The 19160-nt window shown below is 44.7% G+C and overlaps 1 protein-coding gene and 1 pseudogene across 4 annotated transcripts in view; both read left to right on the forward strand.

The window, feature by feature from the left end:
- Positions 1-19160, forward strand: part of CACHD1 (cache domain containing 1) — a 237184-nt gene that overhangs the window by 44186 nt on the left and 173838 nt on the right. The window lies entirely within an intron of this gene.
- LOC123023628 lies at positions 2137-2287 on the forward strand (annotated as a pseudogene).

Raw genomic sequence — 19160 nt, forward strand, 5'->3', positions numbered from 1 at the left:
ATAGTCCTCTCCACTGCCCCGGTTCTGAGGGAGCCGGAGGCCAGAGAGGCAAGCACGGGGTGGCTCCCCTGGCTGGGAGAGGGCTGCGGGGAGGGAGGTAAGGGTTTCTTTCTGAGGCAAGGGGAGGCGAGGGATGGGGCCGCAGCTGGCTGAGTGAGGCGCTTCTGCTGTGGTTGGGAGCATGGCAGCCACTTAACGGCGGCAGCTTGCCCATAGAAAGTCGCGGCTCCCGCGCCTCCACTACAGCCTTCTCTGGGCAAGCCGCTACTGCTGTCGAGCAGCTGCCTCTGGGCTTGGCGAGGTGGCCGCTGCTTGGCCCACAGCCCCGGGATGTGGCTCACATACATAAAAATAGATTTTAAAAGTTATATTTTTCTTACCTTCAATCCTTTTTTAATGTCTTAGTCTCTCTCTCTTCCGCCCTCCTCTCTTTTGTTTCTCTCTCTGTATTCCCGCTTTGTATATGTGTGTGGTGGTGGTGGTGGGGGGAGCCGGCACATGCACAGTTGAGCTCTTACAATTTGGCGTGTGCGCTGGCTCTCTGCTCAGTTTCAGAGAACACCTGTGCCGGCTCAGAGCTTTTGGAGTCGCTCAGAGATCGTTTTCTCCAAGCCAGTCCAAAAGCTCTGAGGCGAGCCAGATACATGAGCATAGTGGGCCATATCCGGCCTGCAGGCTGTAGTTTGAGGACCCATGGCTTATACTGTGTCATTTTAGAAAATGCAAAAATTAGAGAATTACAGAAAATCTTAATTAAAATAAAAGCTGTTTTGAGAGGGAGTCTGATATTTTAGTATTTCAGTTTCAGAAACCTTCTGATAAAATATTTTATGTGCAGTGAACTATTCTCAAAAATGAAATATGAATGAAGAAACTGTTCTTTACTGTGCACCAAAGTTTCATAATTTCATGAGAAGTGTGAATTTAAATTGTTTTAACAAAGAAGGTAATGTATTCATCACTGACATGGGTGTTACTTAAATAATAAGTTAATATAGAAACAGGATGTTGGAAATAAATTGCATCAGAGGCTTATTTTGAATAAATTAGCATGCATTCTCCAGGGATTTATATATTTGTTCTTTTTTCCTATTTCAGTTTATCAGATGGCAAAGTGTCGAGTGATACACATTTTCCCCAATCTGTAATAGAAATTGTTTAGTAGCAATTTGTCAAAAGCAGCAGTTATTATGTAATTGAAGGTAGCTGACTGAGAGAAAGCAGTTGGATATAATTGATAATTACAGAAAGGGGACCTCCTAGGCTTTCATTATCTAATTTAGAAGGTGAAAAACATGTATTCACACCAGTGCTACAGTTTTCATAGAATCTGAAAAAATGAATCAGGAGTGCTTTCTTCTTTTTTCTTTAAAAATCTTATATAAAATGCTTTTACAAACTGTATTACTACAATTGCAAGTGAGTGTCATAGAGTGTGATGAATGGAGCATTGGGATGCATTTTTGAGGCCTGGAGATGTGTTTGTGCATTTTGTCATTTTATGTTTGTAGGTACTGAACCAGTCAAATTTTTGTAAATATTATTAGAACTGGAAAGGGAAGACCAATTAAAAGATGGATTGACCCCATTAAAAAGCCACACCCTTGAATTTAGAACGGCTAAGAAGGACTGTCATGGAGAGGACATTTTTGGAGGGCTTTATTTCATAGGGTTACCATAAGTTGGAGACAAGCTGACTACATATAACTGCATCACCAGAACAAATGGTAAAAAATTTGTAGGGGAGAGGAGGTAGAAATAGGAGTTTTTTTGCAAAACAGAAATTCAGAACATTTTAAAAAGAGTCAGTGTGACCAACATAACGATTATAATGACCTTGAAAATCTGGTGTTAGATTACTCTTGCTACTAAGTTGCAGGAATCATGACCTTATGCTGAAGATATGTGTATGAATAGAGACAAACTGTCTTACTGGCTATGCGAGTGTATTGCTTAGGTGAGAAATTTTAGATCATGTTTAGCAGAGGAAATGGAATTCTTTTTTTTTTTTTTAATATAACTAAATTCCAAAAGTTGTCACTTAGAATTTCTGTGTGGCTTTTCTGTGTGGGACAGTAATTAACTCTTAAGATAAATACCGCAGGTGATGGTGTTTTTTGTTTATTGGGAAAAGGATGAGGGACATGGCAAGGGAGACACCATGATCTCAAAGGTAGTTTTCCCAGGGTGAGGCTCATCCATTGCACTCTGGGTGTGCTGACCCCTGCAATTTCCCTAAATGCGGGAAACTCGAATGCATAATTTGTGGTAGTGGTGGACTCCACGCTTTCTTCTCCCTTAAGAGAGGCAGAAATACACTGGCCACAGGTGCAGGCAGGTGTCCTTCCTAGAGGAGGAGAGTATATAGTCTGAGGGCTGAGAGAGCTCTCCAGGCCTCCCGGGAGTAGCCCCCCTCTGGACAAAAGGTTGAGGGAGGGGCTGAGAGAGAAACAGCCAAGGAGACATGGAAGCATGTCACCCACAAAAGGAGGAGGCTGGCGCCAACCTGGAGAAGGGAAACATGTTTTCTCTGCTTGGAGAGGCTGGGACTTGTGAGGACTTGGGGGAACCGACCTATCCAGGCTCTCCAGCCAGGGGCCGGTTGCGGCCAGGGGGCCACTGCAGGAGAGGGGAGGGCCAAGGCACGACCATCTACTACCACCAGGGAGAGATGGCAGTGGATGATTGTTGTTGGGGACTTCGTGACACTGAGGTAGCACTGTGCTGCTCTGACCTTGAGGTGAGGGAGGTCTGTTGCTTCCTGTGCAGACACATCCTGCATGTGACAGAGTGTCTTCTTCCCTCAGGGGGGTCACCAGCTGCTTCTGGTGATTCACGTGGGGACAAATGACACAACCAGGCAGGGGGTGGGCTGGATCACTAGGGACTTTGAAGCTCTGGGCAAGAAACTCAGGGACCTGAAGGCCCAAGTGGCCTTTCTCTCTCTCTTCCCTGTCTGGGTATTTGGGCCAGCTAGGGGAAGGAGGGTTGCTGCGGTGAGTGACTGGCTCAGGGTGTGATGTCAGAAGGAAAGCTTTGGCTTCCTCAAACACAGCACCCAGTTTCTTGCCAATAGGCTTCTGGCAAGGAATGGGGTGCACTTCACAAGGATGGGGAAAAGGTCCTTTGGAAATGAGATAAAGGATGGAAAGGATGCAATGAGATAGAATGTGGTGTGGGTGGGGATCTGGTAGAGGCGGTCTGGATAAAACTGAAGGGTTTTGACAGGGGAGGAATCTGTCAGTGGGAGTATGATACCGCCCTTGAAGTCAGCCTGAGACCCTGAACGATGCCCCAACAGACCAAATTTGAAGGATATCTCAGAGTAGTGACATGGTAATTATGGGGGATTTTAATCTCGCAATATTAGTTGGGAGACTCACTTGGCAGTGATGGTCAGGTCATGTTGCTTCCTAGATGCTGTAGAGCAGGGGTCCTCAAACTTTTTAAACAGGGGGCCAGTTCACTGTCCCTCAGACTGTTGCGGGCTGGACTATAGTTTGAAAAAAAAATGAACGAATTCCTATGCATATTGCACATATCTTATTTGTAGTGCAAAAAACCAGGAAAAAACAATACAATATTTAAAATGAAGAACAATTGTAATCAATATAAACTTATTAGTATTTACATAGGAAGTACGGGCCTGCTTTTGGCTAATGAGATGGTCAATGTCTGGTTCCTTATTTGTCACTGCTAGTTGTAAGAAGTGATGTAAGTGTGCATCATTTAGTCTGGATCTGGTTGGAAATTTCAGATGTTTCATTTGGGAAAGTCACAGACGTGGGTGCTGCCAAAGATGGTTGCCATTTTGAGTGCATGGTTCCTGAGATTAAGATATGTCTCAGAGGGGAGAGATGCATAGAAATTAGTAAGGCTGCTTGACTTGAATGTGTCTTTCAGAGAGTTAAAATCTTGCTACTCCCCCAAGCCCTTAAACTGCCCCAAGCCCTTAAAGATTGCTACCCTTCAGTATGCCGACAGGGCCTGGCCCGGCACCCCCGAGGATCTTCTAAGGTTCATTTCTCATACGTGCTCCTGATATTGCTGAAGCATCCACACTCCTCCAGACAGAAGCAAGAAATGACCATTTTCAGACTATTCCAAAGAAAGTGCATAGCGTCTTTTCCTCACAGCGACGCTTTCCGCACCTGACTGGCCCAGAAAGTGCAACCTGCATTCGCCTCCAGGTCAAGGGAAAGGCCGCTCAGCCAAGCCACAATCCTGGGCAACGGCTCAAGCCTTTTTTCTGTCCAAAGCGGTCCAGCACTTGCATCCTCCATGAATGAACCTTTTCACTGTTCCAGTAAAAGGAGTTAAGCACAGCCTAGCCACGCTCTGCCCTCCCTCGCATCTTGTTCCCTGAAGTACGTGGGGCTAACTTTCAACCTGGCCCCCGGGAAAGGGAAAGCGCCCTCTTGGTAATGCACATGCCCCTTGCCTCGTCCGGGAAGCCCACCAGGCAGCACTAGTAAGCAAGCTGGGAAGGTGAAGGAGAGCACTGCCGTCGATGCAAGAAGAGGTGGTAAGAGGGATTAGGCATAAGAGGGGCCTCCGTAGGAAATGGGCACTGGGGCAAGTGGACCAAAGGGTATACCAGGAGGAGGAGGCCTGTTGCAGAAAGCTTTGTAAGGCTAAGGCTGATTATGAGCTGAGGCTTGCAAAGAATATCAGGAGCAGAAAAAAATGACTGAACACATCAGTGACGGATGTGAGGGAACAGGCACAGATGCTAAATGATTATTTTGCCACTATGTCCTCTCCAAAGCAGGACGGGGGAGATCTACATGGGTGACTGGATGAGGCTGGGGATTTAGGGGCACAGATTAGAGTCACCCCCCCCCAGAAGTTGAGTAGTTCCTCAGGGTACTAGGTTTTACAAAGGTGCCAGGTCCTGATGGGTTACACCCAGAGTACTTTGCGAGTTGGCAGGGGTACTCTCATGCCCACTGGCTTCCATTTTTGAGGCCTCGTGGAGAACGGGTTTGGTTCCAGAGGACTGTTGTGTGGTATCAGTGGTCCCAATGTTCAAAAAAGGGTAGTAGAGGGGACATGGGGAATGACAGACCAGTTAGCTTTATGTTGATTCTAGGAAAGGCTTATAATAGTGGGAGATCTAGTAACCCTAGATAGGGAAGTGAGGTTGGTGGCCACACAACATGGCTTCCGCAAAAACAGGTCCTGCCAGACAAACCTTGTAGAATTCTATGACAAGGTTTCAAGGTGGCTAGACAGAGGGGACATGGTGGATTTGGCTTACCTGGATTTCAGCAAGGCCTTTGACAAAGTGCCTCATGATGTCCAGGTTGAGAAATTGAGGAGTTTTGGGATAGACCAATGCACTGTCTGGTGGATTACGGCAGGTTGACGGACCAAAAGCAGAGGGTAACTCTTAGTGGGGAATCATCGGGATGGCAGCCAGTGACAAGCGGGGTCCCCCGGGGCTCTGTCCTGGGATTGATCCTGTTCAATCTTTTCAACAACAACCTGGAAGAGGAGGTAAACAGTCTGCTGCTCAAATTTGCAGACGATGCTAAAATGTGGGCGGTGGCCACAACTGAGGAGCAGGTATTCTAATCCAGAAGGATCTGGACAGACTATGGAAGTGGGCAGGGGACAACAGGATGGTGTTCAATTCAGATAAGTGCAAGGTTTTGCACTTCTGGAATAGGAATGGGTTAGGGGTACAGGTTAGGGGATGAGTGGCTGGAGAGCAGGACTTGTGAAAGGGATCTCGGGGTGCTGGTTGACTGAGGGCTAATCATGAGTCTGCAACATGACACAGCGGTCAAGAGGGTGAACGGCACCCTTGGCTGCATAGCCAGAAGCGTGGCTTCTAGATTGAGAGAGGGATTACTGCCATTGTGTATGACTCTGATGCGCCTTCAGCAGGAGTATTATGTTCAGTTCTGGACTCCACATTACAGGAAGGGTATAGCCAGGTTAGAATCAGTACAGCGTAGGGCCACAAGGATGGTGGCCGGATTGCAGGGAAAGCGTATGAGGCATGACTGAGGGTGCTGGGTCTTTTCAGCCTGGAGAAGAGGAGATTCCAGGGGTATATGTTGATGACATATGGGTACATGATGGGGTGTCACATGAGTAGAGATCTGTTTTCCCTTGTATGGGAGGGCAGGATGGATTCCAGTGGAGCCAAGCTCAGGGAACCAAAGTTTAATTCGGATGTCAGGAAATTTTTTCCTGACAATTAGGACCCCTATGGTATGGCATAGGCTTCCACAGGATGTGGTTGAATCCTCATTGGTTTAGGGTGTTCAAGGATAGGCTGGATATGCACATGATAGGCATGTCATGTGCAATGCTGGCTGGAGCCAGAGGTCAGCTTAGATAGCTTGGGAGGCCACTTCTCATTTACTCTGTTTCTGTGTTTCTGTGTATTTCAAAGAGGTTCAGTGGAAGCCATCCCAGAATGGCTTACTGTCATCTGCATAGATGTTGCTTATCTTGTTGGTCTGCTTTAGGATCTACTATAGTGCCTTTATTAAGGTTCAGTGACAGAAAAAATGTATTCAGGCTGCTTTTCACTGAATATGAATCTATATAAATACCCAACAAATTATTAATATTCTTTCAGAGCCATCATATAGCCTGTAGGCAGTGTCCTTTTTGTCTCTCCAGCAGCCCAAGATGAGACCTTAGAAGCAGAACACTTTTATTAGAGCTTAAGAAGTTTCCAAACAGCATAAATCAAACTAATGTTTTCTTTGAGGAGAGAAGCCTCTGCCCATTTGAATAGATGAATCTAAACTGAAACATCTCTTCCTTCCCTCCCGTTCAGGAAGATTCTGACTGTACTCTCCAGGTGGAACCTCTGATTGAGAACTAGTCTTTGCCTGTCATCTCCTTGCAGTTCTGCAATGTCTTCTTCTTTTTCCAAGATGGGCTGATTCTCCTGCTCATTCTGTCTTTTTTTGGTCATTTGCTCCCCCTCTGCCCCCCCCCCCACAATAAGAAACATGTATCTGAAAAGACTGTATGTGTGAGAATTGGTTGCCCTCCCTACAGTTATTAAGTTTAACAGGTAATGCAGTGAATCTTCCCAAAAGTCAGGGTAGTTTCTTGAAGCCACGCTAAAGCCTTGTAGCCTTCAGTTTGTTAGGAAAAAGCACTAGAAATAATTGTCTTGAAGTTCTCTTCCCCAGTCATTCAGTAGATAAGGGGCTGCTCTTGCTGTGAGAAAAAAACTGTTTGCCTTACTGCACCAGTTTCACTGTGTTAGAAAATTGGGGTAGAGGCTTGGTACATACTGATAGACTCTGTAGAAGTGGGAAAGAGAACCTGTATAAAACCCATGAAAAAGGCATTGCTTTTGTTCTTGGCTTGGGTAAAGGAATTGATATGTTGCTTTTTTACACAGTGTTGGAGGCCCATGGAGCATCCTCTGGCTTACTCAGGGAACAAAAGCAGATTTCAAGATTTCTTTTGCTTTTTGATATTTCATTCAATAATGGTTTAGCTTTGATAGTTCATTCAATAGGTTTAGGTTTTATTTGCTGAGTGTTTTTGAATCAAAAGTGAGATCCTGTGACACTTTTGGTTAAAATACCATTAAAATACCATTTTTTCAGTCTGCCAAGGGAATGTGGCTCATAGGTCCCACTCATACCTCCTATAGTTATTCTCTGTGGTCGTTGTGCATCACACATATGGGAATGGAGCTATTTTGGGAAGATTCCAAAGCTGATTAATTAGTATTTGGTGGGCGTCCAGCCCCTAAGCTTGTCCAGCATGAGGAGAGTGGCTCCCACCAAGACCTCAGTTCTATTTTGACCGCCATTGTGAGTCCATTAGGAAGTACCTCCTTTACTACTTATTTCGCAAACATCGTCCCTTAGACCTCCCTCAGACTTGCTATCATCTCCAGGTTCCCTGTAGTTCATTTTTTCTTCTCTTCTTCTTTTTGTTAAAATAAAAGGGAAAATATATTATTCCTACTTTTCTTGCATTTCTCCCACTCTTTTACTGGTTCCTCCTCCCTTTACCCGCTTAAAGCCCCATTCTGAAATTGCGTGGCGTGTGGCAGCAAGCTATCACCTGCTGATGGACACTCTCTGTACCTTTTTTGCCTGTGAGAAACTGGCACCCATTGACACCCATTCCCAATGCCAGGCATTTACCAAACAGGCTAGAAAACATTGGGCAGACCACCTAAAAGCCCACCGTTGGAGTCACACCTTACAAGTAGACAATAGCCAAACATCCACTTTGGGCGCACCCACCTCCACTAACCCGGACAAAATTGCCTGCCTGCCTGCCTTTCTAACATTTGCATGCTGCCTTTTGTGCCATGGCATCTCTGGAAGGCTCAAACATCCAGATATATCCCCCAGATAAGAGATCTAAACCAGGGAAAGCCTAAAAAAGGAGAGAAAAAGAATAAGGCTCCAAAAATGCCCAGACTTACAAAAGAGCAAGAGGCCAGCAAAGATGCCAAAAAGTGCTTGGATATGTCTTCTCCTACTTGCCTGCCATGTACTAAAGACACAGTGACTGAACAAGAGCTGCATCAACCTTCTTCCCCAGTATCAAGACCAGCGCAGGAACTCCAGGCTTAACCTCCACCTACTGCACAAATGCCTCTATTTCCAAGGGAGAAATTCATGACCTGTTGCATGCAGTACTCCTGTAGACAGACCTTGTCTCCAGACTCAGCACATGTCTTCTCTGCATCTTGGATTCCAAGTGTACTCTTCTTAGCTGAACCAGATAGACATCGTCATCACTCTCAGTCTCTGATCTTGTATAAGGACCACAGTTCTAGGTGGCCAACTCCTCCATACTGCCTTGATTTTGAGGCAGATTACTATGGAGAGTGCTATGGCTCAGACATGGAAGACATCACTGGAGCCCAGTCAGATCCAATCAGTACTCTACTCATATCGATCCTGTTTTTTTCATTACCAGTCTTTGGACTTTCACAGGACATGAGAGAAACAGCAACACAGTGCTCCCCTCCATTGCATGCCAGACCACCATGTGCCATTTTGGCTGACTATTGCCGTGTAACTCTACCCAAGACTGTATATCTCCAGCTCAAACCCATAGTCTCTGGACTGATGTTCCAATTTACCTGCCAACATGTCTGCACTCATGCACTTCTAGGACATTGAACTATTTTCCAGTCAGGTCCTCCATATGGCACACAGTCTCAGCCTTAATCCCCGGAAGGAACCAAGTACAGAATAAGATCCAGTGTTTGATGCTGGCTATGCTAAGACCACAAGACCAGTTACCACATCATTCCTGCTGACCTTTCTTGATGCAGTTTGTCATGAGTGGAAATCACCAGGATCCGTTGTGCCCCATCATGACGACTTGAAAATATGCAGAGTCCAAGAGAGACACAGAGATTTTCTTTTTCTAACATCTGCAACCCTAGTCTATTATTGTAGCGTCTTCTCAAGGCCTGTCCAGAAGAGAACACTCTAGCAGACCAAGAGGGCAGATGCCTCATGCTGTTGGTTGCTGCTTCTATTCTTCTGCAGCTCTCTTCATCAAAATGGCAAACTACCAAGCCACTATGGCCAGATACCATCTAATGCTCTGAGACAAAGTAGCATCTCTTTCCTCATCTCTCCCCAAAGATACCCATACTTGGCCAGTGAGATTAGAAATGAGGTTATTCACCTGGCTAGACATGAGATCCATGCAGCCTGGCATCAAGCAGAATGTGGCAACTGGAACATGGCGAGAGCAATAGGTCTATGTTGCCTTGTGTGGCTTTGATTCTCTGGCCTGTCAGTTGAACCAAAAGCAAGGATTGAAGTCGTGTCTTTCAATGATGCAGGCCTCTTCCATGAAGGTGCTGACGACTACAGGGACTCAGTCCAAAAGCACATAAATACAGCTTGTCTCAGGGGACTTACCGTATTTTTCGCTCTATAAGACGCGCCTGACCATAAGACGCACCTAATTTTTAGGGGAGAAAAACAAGAAAAAAAATACTCTGAATCAAATGGGCACATAATCACAGGCACATTCCCCATCACTTCCGCATGGGCTGTACATCTGACAGACTTACTGCACACACATATTCACTCTATAAGACGCACAGACATTTCCTCTTACTTTTGAGGGGAAAATGCATCTTACAGAGCAAAAAATACGGTAATCAGAATCTGCCTTTCAGATCCTACACCTCTTATATTATTATTAGTATAATAATAATAATAATTATTATTATTATTATTACATTTCTATGCCGCCCCTTGCCGAAACCTCGGGGCGGCTTACAACACAATAAAATACATTGAAATACAATAGAACATAATAAATTACCATTAAATACAAAAATACAAAAAATACACTGAGTTACAAATATAAAATTAAAATTATCAGTATAAAATAAGTAAATAAAAATATAGGAGGAGAAAAGAGAAGGAAGAAGAAGTAACCCTGGCCAGATCATATGTTTTAACAATTAAGATGATGTTTAAATAAAAAGGTCTTTACCTGGCGCCGAAAAACCAGTAACGACGGTGCCAGGCGGACCTCTTTGGGGAGTGAATACCAGCCTTGTCCCACCAGTACCACCACTTCTCAGCATTGTCCTACCATCCAAACTAGCAGGAACAACCTGGAACTCCTGGTTTTTATTCCAAGTACTTTATGGTCCTAAAGAAGGATGGAGACCTTTGCCCTGTACTTGATGTCAGGGATGTCTGTCAATCAATACATTGAGCCTAAATGCTTTTGAATGGTCTTACTCCAGTCGTCCTGCCACTACTACGTAAGGTGCGTGGTTTACATCTGTAGACCTTAAAGGCACTTATTTTCATATTTCTGTTGAGGAGTCCTACAGACACTTCTTCCATTTTCAAGTGGGGGATGAACTTTTCCAATTCATCATCCTGCCAATTGGCCTAGCAATTGCTTCCAGTGTATTCAGAAAATGCATGGCTGTTGTTTGTGCTCACCTCCATATCAATGGGAACCACATAATACCCTTATTTGGTCAACTAGATCATTGTTGCTCCATCCAGAAAAGCCTCCATCCACTGGCTACCAGTTTCATGTGTACCCTGCTTAACAAGCACAGCCTCTACATCAATACTACTAAATCTTGTCTTTCTCCCACGCGGTCAATCAGAGCACGCCTTGACTCCATCTCAGCAAAAGCTTTCCTATCAACAGACAGGCTGTCTGCCTTCATCAATGACATTCTCTGCCTTATCAACAGACACTCCATCACACCTACTGTGAGCCAGTGTGTTCTTGGCCTTATGACCTCATTGATATTGGTTGTCCCATTGCCTCAGTTGCACATGAGACCTCTCCAGCTCTAGTTCCCAGCATCATTTGACACCACAACCAAACTGCATTCTACCAAATTTTGAGTCCCCCTTCAGATTCGCATCTCCCTTCATTGGAGGACAAAGCCAGCACCTCCACTGGAGTCCCTTTCCCCCACAGGAACTGCAATTTAACTATAAGCACAGTTGCCTCCCTGTTCAGTTGTGGAGTGCACTGCATTCATTCCACAATCCAGAGAAAATTAAGCCCACAAGAAGCTTCATATCACATAAATTTCTTGGAACTTCTAGTGGTAAGAAAAGCTCTACTCACTTTTCAAACCATAATTCAGTTCAGGCAATCCTAGAGGCCTTTCATTACCTATGGAGGTCCACACGAAGGGTCTCCCATCTCTTCTCAAAGTTTTCTTAAATGAATAGTTCTTACCATACTCCTAGCATATGAACTCTCCAGCCTCCAACTATCAGGCCCAGTTGAGCACATTCCATCAGGGCAGCAGTGACCTCCATGGTCTTATATGCAGGGGTGTCCATTACCAATCTCTGCAGAGTGGTGACCTGGCCAAATTCCCTAACATTTATTTGCCATTACTGTCTTGATGTTTGAGTCAGAGAGGACTACACCTTTGGTAGAGCCATCCTCTCTATTCTGATGAGTGACACCTCTCTCCTCCAACAGGTAAGCCTGCCAGTCATCCATATGTGTGATGCAGAGATCACGAAGAATAAAGGCAGTTTGCTTACCTGCAACTGTTGTTCTTTGAGTGGTCATCTGTGCATTCACACATACCCACCTGCCATCTCCACTAGTATCACTTTTTCTGACACAACCTTGACGTGTCCTACTGTTCAGAATTGAGGTCTTGTTGGGAGCCTCTCCCCACATGCTGGGTGCCTTGAGGGACTAGCTCCTGCTGAATAATAATTACAGTGGTGCCTCATAGTTGAACAACTCTAACTTAAAATGATCCAGAGTTCAAACATTAAGAGCCGAGATAAGAGATTAAATTTCTCCACAGTTCAAATGATCCTTCTAAGTTCAAGCTGCAAGCAAAGTGGAAGAAATGTGGTTGCAGCAAAAATGTCATTGGTTGTGCGTCCAAGTTGGGGAAAAATATTACTGTAAAAGATACGTTGCCATCAACTGCCCTCAAAAGGCTCCCCCTCATTTCAAAGTCACCCCATTGTTCTTGCCACTTTCTGAAGCAGTTCTGGAACTTCTCTTTCGTGAGTGTCTTTGTGCTGTTGTGGCTGCCTCGATGTCCTGAATCAGTTCTAAACACCAGAAGTTTCCGGAAATGTGTGTGTCTTTTACTGTAACAATTTTTATTATTTAAACATTCACCATATTTTTTGATCACACCTCATATAACCACCAACTTAATTCATTTCAGGAGGCTGTATTTGCTGTTTATTGAAATGGGTATAGTTTAGGTTCCTGGAATGGATTAATTCACTTTCCTTTATTTCTAATGAGGAAAATTGTTTTGGATTTTGAATGATTCACAGTTCAAATAGCCTCTTGAAACAAATTAAATTTGAAGTATGAGGCACCACTGTAATCAGCTTTGGTATCTTCCCAAAACAGTTCATTTGTGTGAATGCACAGATTACCACCAAAAGAACAACGGTTCGAGGTAAGTAACCTGCCTTTCTTAAACTCTGAGCTACATTAATGCATTGGAGTTTTAAGCTGAAGCTTGGAAGTGTATAACATTGCCTCCAGTGTGTTCAAATGTAGCACCGCTCTGTTCAGTTTGCAGATTCCATATGTTTTATTTATTTACTTTTTAGCAGAGCTTTGTTTATATCTTGTGTAGCATAGCCACCTTGGCATTATCTATTTATTGACTGAAAATGTATACTACCCTTAAATATTTCCAGACAATGCACTTTTATTTACAAAAGAATAACATAAATAAAATGCCTAAGAATATATACTCTTGCTCTAACAGCCTGTGAGAATTATATACTTCCAGTCTTGACTTTGCTGAGATAATACTGGATCCTTTTTTTGTTTTCTTTTCCTGGAGTATGGAGTTACATGAGACTAGTTGTAATATTCCATTCTATCAGTTAGGTATGTGTGTGTGCTGTTTTGCAATAGATAGTTAGGTCTAATAAGTAGAGAAATAATTTAGTAAGAATGACATGAAAATCTTGGCATTAACAAACTCCTTCTGAACCTCGTGTTCTTGTTTGATTCACTCTGTTTAGCTTTTTCTGTTTCCTGTCTTTTAGTAAAAGCTCATGAAAGGCAAAACAAATTCTCAATTGCTTTAACATTATTTTTCACTTGATGAAATTTAAGAGCCTTAGTACATAAGGACATCATGCTGGATCAGACCAGTTCTCCATCTGGTCTTTTTCACAGTGACAAAACAGCTACCCAACAAGATCTCTCAAGCAGGGTGGTTAGAAGAATTCAGCCTGCCCAAGTTTCTCAGTATCTCTGATAATGGAGACAGCACAGAGCCAGCAAGGCTATTATTCATTGATTAGCTTTCTCCTTCATGAATTTGTCCAGTTTCCTTCTAAAGCCTTTCAAATTGGTGGCTATCACTACTTCTTGTAGTAGTGAATTCCATAGTTTAAGTATGTGCTGAGTGAAGAATAATATTATTTCATTTGTCTCAAATCCCCGACCAACCATCTTTCATGAGATGATCTGAGATTATTGGAGAGAGAGAAACTTTCTTCACACTGTGCACAATTCTGAACTCACTTCACAGTCCCTGTTGGTTTTAACCACCCTAAATGGTTTTGTGTTAATATGGCTTATATTTCAGCAACAGAAGAAATTAATGGCAAGTTGTCTTTCTCAGCTGCTGTTGTAACATGTAGAGTTAAAGCCTGGCATCCAGCAGCTACTGGTTCATGGTAAGGAAGCTGAAGCACTTCAGTGCCATTGGTTTACTGTTTGATTGCATCTCTCTGTTGTATATTCTTGCTGTGTGTTGGGGACATGCAACCAACATGGACCTCAACAGGGCTTTTACCAGAAGTATGATACATACTTTATGCGCTATGCTCTTAATAAATAGGTGACAACTACTAAATTTGGGAAATTTTCTTTCACAATTAGATTAGATTGTGAAAGAAGAGAAAAATAGTTTGGTTTGTATACCTGCCTTGCCTTGTACCACCGAGTTGTAATAGATTTAAGGGGATTAAAAAAAAATAAGAATTGGGGAAATTAGTGTTCATAAAATTAGGAAGGGAAGCTGATGCTGTGATAATGGCAGGATAAGGGGCTGGAAACCTGTTATTATCAAAGGAGCTCAGATGCTATAAAATTTAGATACATACAGTAATAAACAATAAAATATATCATAATCAGAATTTAAAACTATATAATGATAGCACAACAAAACAGTGAATGGGAGGACAGGATCAGTTATTTAAAAAGTTGTTAAAAAGGAGCAATTTTGCCTGATAATAGAGATGGTGCCAGGCAGACATTCTTTGGGAGACTATTCCAAAGGCAGGGAACAGCTACTGAGAAGGCCCTTCTTCTATTTGCCATCCCTCTCACCTCTTTGAGGGATGGCACTTGCAGAAGGGGCCCCTGACCTGATCTTAGGGAACGGGCAGTCTCATATGGGAGGAGGTGGTCCTTCAGGTAGCTGGGCCCTAAGGCGTTGAGGGCTTTATATGTCCTAACAAGAACCTTGAATTGGGCCTGGGCAGTAACTGGTAGCCAGTGCAATTCTTTAAGCACTGGGGTGATGTGCATCCTGAGGGGCATGCACCAGCCACCATTCTTGCTGCTTGGTTTTGTACAGTTGCAGTTTCTGGACCATCTTCAAGGGCAGCCCCACACAGAGCACATTGTAATTTATCCTGAATGTTTCCAGGGCATGTTCTCAGGCTCTGTCCATCTAGGTAGGGGCATAGTTGGAAAATCTGATGTAGTTGCAAGAAGGCACCCCTGGACATCGAGTCCACCTGGGCTTCCAAGGACAGACCCGGGTCCAGGAGCACTGCTAAACTTTGAACCCTGTCCCTAAAGGGGAGTGCAACCCCATCAAGGACAGGGGAATGCCCTTCCATCCTGTTGACACCTCAGCCCAAACCTCCTGGTGACCTCTCCCAGTGTCCCATGTATATGTTAAAAAGCATGGGAGACAACACAGAGCTCTGCGAACCTCCATGGTGCAAAGGCCATCAGGCAGAGCTGCTGTCCCCCAGTGCCACCCTCTGGACACAGTCAGGTAAGAGCAGAACCACAGCAGTGCAGTGCCTCTGACTCCCATCCCAGCCAACCTGTTCAGAAGGACACCATGGTCGATGGTGTCGAAACCCACTGAGAGGACAAGGAGAATCAACACGGTCACACTCCTCGTCTTTCTCCCTTTCTCCCCCATCCCGATCTCCTCTCTCACTGGAAATTGGGAGCAGGTGAGTGTGCAGGTGATGACAAGAGCAGCAGCAGCGGAGGCATGGAATAGAGCACAGTCCTCGTCCAGATGGTGCTGGTGTGGTTTGGGCAGATGGGCAGGCAGACAGATTTATAGCCTTTTTTTTTCCTGCAACCCTTGGCCACTTACATACAGCATATCACAGAAGTGAGTACACTCCTCACATTTTGTAAATATTTTATTATATCTTTTCATGTGACAACCCTGAAGAAATGACACTTCGCTACAATGTAAAGTAGTGAGTATACAGCTTGTATAACAGTGTAAATTTGCTGTCCCCTCAAAATAACTCAACACACAGCCATCAATGTCTAAACCGCTGACAACAAAAGTGAGTACACCCTTAAGTGAAACTCTCCAAATTGGGCATTATTAGCCATTTTCCCTCCCTGGTGTCATGTGACTCATTAGTGTTACAAGGTCTCAGGTGTGAATGGGGAGCAGGTGTATTAAATTTGGCGTTATTGCTCTCACTCATACTGGTCACTGGAAGTTCAACATGGCACCTCATGGCAAAGAACTCTCTGAGGATCTGAAAAAAAGAAGTGTTGCTCTACATAAAGATGGCCTAGGCTATAAGAAGATTGCCAAGACCCTGAAACTGAGCTGCAGCATGGTGGCCAAGACCATACAGCGGTTTAACAGGACAGGTTCCACTCAGAACAGGCCTCGCCATGGTCGACCAAAGAAGTTGAGTGCACGTGCTCAGCGTCATATCCAGAGGCTGGCTTTGGGAAACGGACATATGAGTGCTGCCAGCATTGCTGCAGAGGTTGAAGGGATGGTGGGTCAGCCTGTCAGTGCTCAGACCATACGCCGCACACTGCATCAAATTGGTCTGCAGGGCTGTCGTCCCAGAAGGAAGCCTCTTCTAAAGATGATGCACAAGAAAGCCCGCAAACAGTTTGCTGAAGACAAGCAGACTAAGGACATGGATTACTGGAACCATGTCCTGTGGTCTGATGAGACCAAGATAAACTTATTTGGTTCAGATGGTGTCAAGCGTGTGTGGCGGCAACCAGGTGAGGAGTACAAAGACAAGTGTGTCTTGCCTACAGTCAAGCATGGTGGTGGGAGTGTCATGGTCTGGGGCTGCATGAGTGCTGCCGGCACTGGGGAGCTACAGTTCATCGAGGGAACCATGAATACCAACATGTACTGTGACATACTGAAGCAGAGCATGATCCCCTCCCTTTGGAGAATGGGCCACAGGGCAGTATCCCAACATGATAACAACCCCAAACACACCTCCAAGATGACCACTGCATGCTAAAGAAGCTGAGGATAAAGGTGATGGACTGGCCAAGCATGTCTCCAGACCTAACCCCTATCGAGCATCTGTGGGGCATCCTGAAATGGAAGGTGGAGGAGCACAAGGTCTCTAACATCCACAAGCTCCGTGATGTCGTCATGTAGGAGTGGAAGAGGACTCCAGTGGCAACCCATGAAGCTCTGGTGAACTCCATGCCCAAGAGGGTTAAAGCAGTGCTGGAAAATAATGGTGGCCTCACAAAATATTGACACTTTGGGCCCAATTTGGACAGTTTCACTTAGGGGTGTACTTTTGTTGCCATCCTTGTTCCTCAGGTCCTGCTTGTTTAATTGCCCCTTGCTCTGGCCCAACCATGGAAGCAAGGAACACTGCTGCCCGCTTGGTCACTGGATGTCTGCCTGTGATGTCAAAGCCTCTCCATTCAGAGGTACTGTCAGGAGTGACCCACTGGGTCTAGCTTCCCAAATCTCTGAGAGGCCAGCTGCCCAGAACACAGCTGAAGAGAGAGAGGGAGAATCTGTATGCAGGTAAGTGTATAGTACTGTAAAAAACAAACAAACCAAAACAACAAAAAAGAAACCATTCTTAAAATAGTTTAGAACATTCTTGAGGTAGTATTAAACCTAACATTAAGTGATGGTGGTGGACCTGGTGCTGGAGAGTCAGGGTTTGACTGTGCTCCTGGAGAGGGCAGGGCAGTTACCACTGGAATCTCTTTCTTGAAGCAAGCCTTAAGGTTGTACAGCCCTTTTCTTTTTGTCATCATAAATGCCCTTGTAGCAGTTGAGGACCTGTTTAAAAGGGCAAATGCTAACACACACAGACATACTCTGTTGTTGTTGTTGTTGTTAGTCGCGAAGTCATGTCCGACCCATTGTGACCCCATGGACAACCTTCCTCCAGGCCTTCCTGTCCTCCACCATCCCCCGGAGTCGACTTAAGCTCATACCAACTGCTTCACTGACTCCATCTAGCCACCTCATCCTCTGCCGTCCCCTTCTTCTTTTGCCATCTATTGCTCGCAGCATTAGGCTCTTCTCCAGGGAGTCCTTCCTTCTCATTAGGTGGCCAGAGTATTTGAGTTTCATCTTCAGGATCTGGCCTTCTAAAGAGCAGTCAGAGTTGGTCTCCTCTAGGACTGACTGGTTGGATCGCCTTGCGGTCCAAGGGACTCACAGGAGTCTCCTCCAGCACCACGATTCAAAGGCCTCAATCCTTTGGCACTCAGCCTTCCTTATGGTGCAGCTTTCACAGCCATACATTGCAACTGGGAAAAACATAGCCTTGACTATACGAACTTTTGTTGGCAGGGTGATGCCTCTGCTTTTTAGTATGCTGTCTAGATTTGCCATAGCTTTCCTCCCAAGGAGCAAGCGCCTTTTAATTTCTTGGCTGCAGTCCCTGTCTGCAGTGATCTTGGAGCCCAGGAAAATAAAATCTGTCACTACCTCCATTTCTTCCCCATCTATTTTCCAGGAAGTGAGAGGACCGGATGCCATGATCTTAGTTTTCTTAATGTTGAGTTTCAAGCCAACTTTTGCACTTTTCTCCTTCACCCGCATCAAGAGGCTCTTTAGTTCCTCTTTACTTTCTGCCATTAGAGTGATATCATCTGCATATCTGAGGTTGTTGATATTTCTCCCAACAATCTTAATTCCAACTGGTGATTCATCTAGGCCCGCCTTTCTCATGATGTGCTCTGCATATAAATTAAATAGGCAGAGCGACAGTATACAGCCTTGCCAAACTCCTTTCTCAATTTTAAACCAATCAGTGGTTCCGTGTCCAGTTCTCACTGTTGCTTCTTGACCCACATACAGGTTTCTCAAGAGACAAATAAGATGGTCTGGTAGTCCCATCTTTTTAAGAACTTGCCACAATTTGTTGTGATCCACACAATCAAAGGCTTTAGCATAGTCAATGAAGCAGAAGTAGATATTTTTCTGGAACTCCCTAGCTTTCTCCATGATCCAGCATATGTTGGCCATTTGATCTCTAGTTTCTCTGCCTCTTTGAAATCCTGCCTGTACTTCTGGTAGTTCTCGGTCCACATACTGCTGGAGCCTAGCTCGTAGGATTTTGAGCATAACTTTGCTAGCATGTGAAATGAGTGCAATGGTGCGGTAGTTTGAACATTCTTTGGCATTGCCCTTCTTTGGGATTGGAATGTAAACTGACCTTTCCAATCCTGTG

The sequence above is a fragment of the Varanus komodoensis genome, unplaced genomic scaffold (assembly GCF_004798865.1).
Source record: "Varanus komodoensis strain SLA01 unplaced genomic scaffold, ASM479886v1 scaffold20_1, whole genome shotgun sequence".
NCBI classification, from domain to species: domain Eukaryota; kingdom Metazoa; phylum Chordata; class Lepidosauria; order Squamata; family Varanidae; genus Varanus; species Varanus komodoensis.